The following is an 8,356-nucleotide window of genomic DNA, read 5'->3' on the forward strand; positions in this document are numbered from 1 at the left end:
ATAACAATATATAGAAAAATTACGTTATCAATAATCTTTTATATAGCGTGTAGTATATTGTTAAAATTTAATATTAATTATATTGTTAATACTATTATATCTATATAAATGGTGACGTGTAGAAAATAAAATATTAACAGGTACAAAGTGCACTACTAATCATTTTTAAAAATTTAATAATTTTTAAATTTTCTAAATCCTAACCAAACCTTAGCAGAATTAATTTTTTTCGCCAAAACCTCCGCTAAAAACCTTCCGCGACCTAACCTCCTCCGCCAAAAAGCCTCCCTTTGCGAAAACATACCAAAACTTCTTCCGCCGAAACCCTCCTTCGCGTCGCCCGCACCTAGCCTCCGCTCATTCTACCCACTCACTGCCTCCTCCTCGCTGTCGTACTCACTCGCTCCGCCATCGTTAGTTGCGGCCAAGAAGAAGGAAGCTGGAGAAGACCCAATGGAACAGAGAAGTCGGTGGTGCCTCCCCTCTCGCCTCGAGTGATCCTCCCACAGCCAGCGGAGAAACCGACGTTAGTCTCCAAGGATTATGCTACATGCCGGAGAAGTGCTATCCATGACCTTCCCTCTGTGGGTGGGGACAACCTGTTGTGTTGCCCTTTCATTCCTCTGGGTGGACAAGAACTTGGAAATATTTGGCCCCACCCTCACTCTGCTCGGTCTCTTCCTCTCTCTTGGCATTCGTCCGATTACTAACGATTAGGTATTGTTTATTCGAGCTAATTGAGGGCTGCTGCATGTATGGGCATTACACTGACGCTACAAGATATTGTGATGTGTCTATTATTGAGATATCAAATTTAAACAAAGTCAAAGAGAGTTATACAGAGGACTTCTGGTGATTTGTCTGCATAAACTCCTGATAATTTTAGTTATCTTTTGCTAGTACACATAATGATGCCTTTTAGATGTTATGCTGCTGATAAAAGGAAAATAAACAATATTCTTTTGTATATGCTGGATGGATTCAGATGTTGATATATGATTATTAATTTGTTTCAACGAAAGCTCCTGACTTTAGTTTTTCTTGCCTTTTTTGTATATTTTAGGATCCTAAAAGAAAGGTACACAAGCCTGTTAAAGGTGTATTGAAATTGGAGGTTGAAAAGCTTCATACTTCACTTGTTGATGTGGACAATATCGACGGTGGAAGCATAATCATTGACTCAAATGATGATAGTGATCGTTTTACTGAAACTTCTCTAGGAAAGCATCATAGCAATGGTCCTGATATCTCCAGGAGTGGTAGTTTGAAGTTCATCGACATTAATCGAAAAGATATTTATAGGAATGTGTCAATTCCAATCGGAGAAGATCATCCTGATTTTAGTGATCATGTAAGTAGTATTTTGTCTGCTATTTATCAACATTCAATCTGTAATCTTGCTTTAACACATCCTGAAGTTCAGCAGATTTGTCTATTCACTTTACTTAAAAGCATAATGTTTCTAAATTATAGGTGCTACTTTGCTAGTATTGTTGTCATATTTTCTTTATAAAACATTACTCTTCCTGATTCTTAAAGCTAGCTTCTCTGTGCCATCTCTTGAATTTTATTTGTGGGCACTTGTGAACATTCTCTATTGGCGATTCTGGTGTCTCTCTTAGGTAAAAAAACACACTTTATAAGGTTATTCTTTCATGGATATGTAGTAATTTATAGGAAGTGTATCTTAGTTATTTCAAGTTGTAAGCTTATTATAGTTGTTTTGCATATTTGTTTGTTTGTTATATTTTTTTTCTGTCACATGTTATTTTGGAAAATTAAATTAAAGTATCTACTATTTCTACTTGCATGCTATTGTTTAGCAGAACAATATATCATTAATTTCTTTTAAAATATCCTCTTGTACCCTTGCTAGGCAAATTGTGGAAACCTATATCTGCTTAGTTACCTCTCACTTATCAGAACTTCATGTACAAAGAAAGTTTGTTGATTAGGGCACATAGACAATTAATTAGCCCATTTTGTTTTAGGCTACAAAATTTTTGATCTTTATAGCTCATGATTTTACAGTTTCAAGCTTTTGATTTTTGGAGGATGACTAGAAGCGAGCCATTCTCACAACTTTTCCATTGTCTTTATGTTTATCCTTTAACTGTTAGCTTGGGTCGTAAAAGAAATTTGTTCATAAGGATATAAATGCGAAAGGATGATGCTGACATCCAAAAGCAGCCATTAGAGGTTTGTGTTAATGAGAAGTGGTTAGGCTGTTGTTTATCACTTTCACTTTAGAATTCTTCAATCTGTTGAGTTTCTGGTTGTTTGGTTGCTCAGGCTGAGTTTCCAAAGGAACAAGGTCAAACTCTTGAAAAGTATACTCATACACAAATTGCAGTTGGAGCTAGAATGGCTTGCTACCATGATGAAGTTAAACTTTGCCTCCTTGCTATTTTGACACCCCAACACCATCTCTTGTTTACTTTTTTTTCGTGTCAAACTTCTGATGAAACTTGAAGCTTCCAAGCCTGTAAGTGCTAATCATGCTTTTGATTAGTTTAATAGGTGGATTCTGTATTTATGTTAAATCACACGTGTGGAACATCCTTCCCATTTTTAATTGATAGTTAAATATGTAGGTGATTATGGGTTATGCTGCACTTCCTTTGACTTCCCACATTCAGTAAATGCTGCATATCTAAATATGATGTCTTTTATATATTTCTGATCTTAACTTTGCTTTAAGCTAAATTAATCCTATTCATTTATTTAGTTTCTTTTGAAATTGACATACAATATATTTTTCCTATTACCTCAACATTCTTTTTTCTTTTAGATTTCTCTTGAGCTTTCTCTTTTTATGGTTTCCTAGAAGGAAGGCTTTGAACTTTATTAGTCTATTGTTAAGACACATTTTCCCTATTGTATCACTGATGTTTGTGTCAAATCATTAAAATATACTGAAAGGTATATCTATAACAAGAATTTGATTTTAGATCTCGGTATAAATATTCTCCTTGCTATACAATCATTTTAAAAGCCTATTTCCGTTTTTTACACTTACAAAATTTTAGTTATTTATTCTATGATGTTTTATAGATGTCACATAGGATAGGACTGTTATCCTTTACCTTTGTCATTATCAAGTATTCTAGTTATGAGGGAGTTATACTTCAAGTTTATGAAAGCCCACAGTGAAAACCATATACAATATAGTGAATGTGCATTTTCATGTTTAACTTACGTTTTCTTTCCCATTTTCACATCCCTTTGTGGCTTCACAGGTTGTGCTTGCTCCTGTGCTAGTCGGTGCAATTCTGAACCAATATTGCAATAATCTTATTTGTTGTAACTAATAGCTATTACATCTCTAGCAGTACTTTGTGGCAGAGCAATTGCTCAAAATGCCTCGGCAATCCATTGACAGCGGTCCCTTGTGCCGTGTGTAGTGTTTGTAGGTGCAGCGGGTCGGAAAAAGGGGAGGGATGAATTACCTGCAAATAAGAAGTACCCTTTTCAAATTTTTAACTCTAAAATAATAGTAACAATAATAATAAGAAAATAAAATAAAATAGAATAATATAAAAGAAAGAAAACTCAGCGATTTTAACTTGGTTATAATCAAAAAGCTTATTAATCCAAGACGATTGGAAAGTATACTAGAAAAGTCTCTTTTATTGTAGATAGAGAAGTCTTTTTACACACTAAGAAAGCATAGAAGTTGTTAAGAATTGAATACTGAGTTGATTGAATAATTTCCTAGCTCTAGGATCTTTATATAGCTCCTGGAAAACTTATCTCGAGCCTTGAGGGCGCCTCCAACGAGGTTGAGGGCGTCTTCAGCCGAGTCAACGGATAAAATTTTATCCGAACTCGCACAGTCATCTATACTGGGTCGAAGGCGCCTTTAATGGTCTTGAAGGAGCCCTGAACAAGGTTGAGGGCGCCTTCAAGGCAATGAAGGCGCCTCCAAGACTACAGTCAGCACATGCGCCTTCAGTATTTTGTTGAAGGCATCTTCAGCTAGCTTTTCCAGCTCCTTTTGACTTGTTCTCTTCTTTTAAGGCTCCGAATGCATGGGTGATTGCGGCCAACCGAAATAGGACTCACTCGAACCCAATTTTCATCTTTCCCCTCGAGCAAGCTTCCGATCCAGCTTTTCGTCCCTCGAACGTCGTGCACGTTCTTTTCGTTCACCGGTGTATTCTTTCGCAGCTCTCTCGTCTTTCGGACGCACCGAGTCCGTCGACTCCCTTCCTGTGTCGTCCTTCTTGCAAGCTGCGTCTTTCGTTCGACTTTCTGCGCTCTTAAGCTCTTGCACACTTAGACACAGGGATCAAATAATAAACATGACCTAATCTAATTTGGTTGATCATATCAAAATAATCACGGAGTCCAATAATATTTACCAAGCGGTCTATGACAGTATCTTGGCTGGGATATGGCGATGCATGATCCCCAAATCCAAAGAGAAAGATTGCTACCAATATTTTATTGGCTTCATTATCCAAGTCAGATTGGTGATAGTGTTATTTCTTTCATCTATATTTCCGCCGTTCCAATATTATATTTGTATTTGACTTTAAATATAGTAAATTTAGAGTGCCTGAGGCCTTGGCATGATTTCTTCCTCTACTGACGTAGAAGTTGTATTTTTTTTTTCCTTGTGACATGCTTACTTTTTAATTTTAGGAAGAATATAAAAATCAGTTTTGGAGGAAAGTATTATGTTATTATTATTAGCTTTTGGAGGAAAGTATAGTAAGTATTATGTTATTATAATATAGTATGCATTGATATTTTTTTATATGTTATTAATCACAGCGCGATCGTGCGGTGCAAATGCTATTAACCGCAGCTTGCGGTCGCGTGCTACGAATGCTATTAATTGCAGCGTGCGTCTACGCTTTGTGAATACTATTAATCACAACGTGTGACCGTGAGCTGCGAATGTCATTAATCACAATGCGTAGCTGTGTGCTACGAATGTTATTAATTGCAACGTGCGATCACGTGCTATCAATGTGTTAGGACTTTTAACGGTTTTGATTTGTGCAGCATATGATGCGCGTTGTAAATAGAATAATTGTGTGTCGCGAAAAGTCAATTTTGTTGTAGCGTATGTTGGATCAATTGTAAATGGATTTCTACATAGATCAATTAAGAAGTTGATGATGTTGGGTTGAACCTAACTCAATGGATAGATGAATCAAGGGTTAACCAATAATTGTTTTGATTAGGGTTTCCTAATAGAATTTGGATTTAGTTTAGCTAAATGATACATAATGGGATTTAGCTACTATATATTTTGATGCAATACTTTGATTTTGGAGATAGACATCTCGATTTGGGATTAGTTTAAGATGATCTATATTTTGAGGCAGGTATTTTTTCCTTGACCTTTATAGTTTATTGAATTTAGTGCATAGTTTTTTTAATTGATGGATTATGTTACTTTACCTTAAATCTACTTATATTTATCCATACTTGATATTTACGTGCTTGACTTTAGAGATGATCTAGCTCTTTCATATATAGTCTTGGTTTTGGATATCTATACTCTGTAATGTATACACATGTAGATTATGTACTATAGGGGATATCTTGTTGACTGAGTTAATATACTGATTATTGCATATGATGTTGAGTGTGCACATATTTGGTATGTGCTATAGGAGTTACCATGTTGACTGCCCATTTATATGTTACGTGTGCACACATGTCTGATATGTACTATTAGAGGAATCGTGTTGATTATACCTATGTTGTGTGTGCACACATGTCGGATGTGTACTATTAGAGGAATCATATTGATTATACTTATGTTAGGTGAGCACATGTGTTTGGTGTGATTATTGGAGATATCATTATGATTATACCTATGTTGTAGTGTGCATATGTGTATGGTTGTGTCCCCTCGGATGAGTCTAGTGGCTAGCACATGAGGTGTTGCCACCAATGAGGTCTTGGGTTCGAATCTCGGCAAAAGCCGAGGTAAATACCTCCCTTATGTGCTAGTCACTATTCCAAAGGCTAGTAGCCGCCCGTGATTTACCTCCTCCGTGTTGGCCCTGGGACGGGTTGGCGGGGGCGAGCGTATTCGCCTTTTGCCACCAATATGTGTATGGTTGTGCTATAGGTGTTGTTACTCACTATATTTGTTCTTTAGTAGACACCTGTTTGACCTATCCATACATATAAATATATGTAATTGATGGATCATGTACTGGAGGTACTTAGGTTGATTGTGTTGCATTGATGATGATTGTGCCAGTATTATGATTATTTACATCATGTTCATCATTGCACGACATGCTGATAACCATTGATCCCTTATGGTATGAGCTAGTTGCCAGTCAATTTTAGCTGCCCATTCGGCCACTCACGAGGAGTGGTAGCTTGAAATGGAGCTTGTCTTGTCGTGCCCACTCGGTCACTCAGTCATATATGTTGTTCGTCTCGGCCACTTGAGAGTAGTGGTATCTAGAGGGTAGTACATTTGTTAGTGGCGGCTAGAGTTACAGTAGTCAAAGACCCTGTCGCTATGTAGTGAGATCACTACTTAGCGGATTCGCCTCGGCTACTCGAGAGTAGTGGTATCTGAAGGGTAGTACAGTTGTCATTGTCTTGGCCTCTTGGTTACATAGGGGTTGTGGTGTCTTGAGGGGTGGGAAGGAGTGACCATGTTGCAAACATATTCATATGCATATAATGCACAGTGTATTTTTCAGAGATATACCTACATTTTCTTGAGATATGATTGTTGCATTTGCCTGAGATATGATTATTGCATTTGCCTCAGATATGATTGTTGCATATGGTTGTCATGATTCATATATGTTCGTTTATTATACATGTATATGTTGTCAGTTATATTACTCAGGTGTTATGAGTAATTCTGTTATTGATTCCTAGTGAGTCTACTGATCACTATATCATGCACGTTAGATCCAGATTGCGTGCGTGCATTCATTATGTCAGTTATGATTATGTGCATTTATTATGTCATATATAATCATGTTCTTATTTCCCTACATAGAATGTATACTTTGAGCTCCATGTTTATATTGACCATGCATTGTCTATGTCTATTGCCCGTTGAGTTACTCGGACTCACCACCCCGTTTATTGGTTTCTTTTCGCCAGGGAGCAGGTAGATCATTTATGGAGTTGCCTGGAGATTGTCGGCTAGTCCCATGTTACATTGAACGTCTTCTTCCACTATTGCTTTTACTCGTATTATTGATTTTTAAACTGGTTCATGTAGTGAATAATTTGTATTTGGATTTTTAGACTTGTGATATCCTTTTATTTGGTTATGTACTTGTTATATTTAAGTCGTAATCACACACAGTTTGTCATTTTGGTTTGGGTGACTTACCTTTTGTCTTCCACTATATTTTTTTTTGTTACAGTTATGTGGACTACTTATTATTCTACGTGGTTGTGTATGATACTAGTCGTGTGGGCTACTTATTATCCTATGTGATTATGTATAATTCTAGTCATGTGGGCTGTAGGTTATTATACTTGTACAATCATATGATTATGTATCCAAGTTTCATATATTGTCATAAAGGGGGAGATGTTGTCCATTTACCGGACAAGAACTCCCTTGGCATGACACCATGACTAGATCCTGGCCTTAGAAAGACAGAATCTAATTAATAATTCTATTTTATAAGTGTGCTAACTCTATTTTGTAGGTTACTTTTTATTATTGGGCTAACGTAAACTTGCAGAAGTGAAAAACTCAACGAACAGCTTGGGTGAACAGTGCTCGAAGCACCTCCTATATTGTTGGAGGCGCTTCGGCTGCCTTGGTCGAAGACCCACGTAGAAAGGCGTGAATGCGCCTCCCATGTGGTTGGAGGTGTCCTGGAGCGTGGCTCGGAGGTGCCTTAGAGCACTTGGAAAGATCCCTCGCACGGATAAATATCGCATGTTGTGCCGCTTATTGAGTTTGAAGCTCAAAGGATAACTTTTGCACTTGGAGGTGCCTTAGATGAGGTTGGAGGCACTCTTAATGCTCAATAAAAAAAGTATTCAACCAGTAGTAACAACTCATATACGCGATCTTTCGAGGTTCTTATTGGGATATGTCCGATGAAGTATGTGTTAAAACACATTTCATAAACATGTATAGCGAAAGACTAAACGTAAATAAATCTAATTTATTACAATACACACACCGCACGCATATAGGATATAATTACATTGGACAAGATCATAAAACAAAACGAAAATGAATAACAATTATTCTAGGTATACCTTACGGATAATCACGGATAATCTGTAACGAGAAGAGCATCAACCATAGCGACGTTGTTGAACCTCACTTCTATTCGTATCCACATCGAGCTTCTCAAGAAAACTCCTTAAGTACAAGTCTCTCATTCGA

General features: G+C 37.0%; 1 long non-coding RNA gene across 1 annotated transcript; it reads left to right on the forward strand.

Annotated features, from left to right (window-relative positions):
* The first annotated feature begins 239 nt into the window (after positions 1 to 239).
* On the forward strand, positions 240 to 2,619 carry LOC121982591. The gene is made up of 4 exons (XR_006112143.1): positions 240 to 717; positions 1,064 to 1,351; positions 2,121 to 2,199; positions 2,293 to 2,619. It is a non-coding gene; the product is annotated as an uncharacterized LOC121982591 (long non-coding RNA).
* Positions 2,620 to 8,356: the final 5,737 nt, after the last annotated feature.

The sequence above is a fragment of the Zingiber officinale genome, chromosome 5A (genome assembly GCF_018446385.1).
Source record: "Zingiber officinale cultivar Zhangliang chromosome 5A, Zo_v1.1, whole genome shotgun sequence".
Lineage (NCBI taxonomy): Eukaryota > Viridiplantae > Streptophyta > Magnoliopsida > Zingiberales > Zingiberaceae > Zingiber > Zingiber officinale.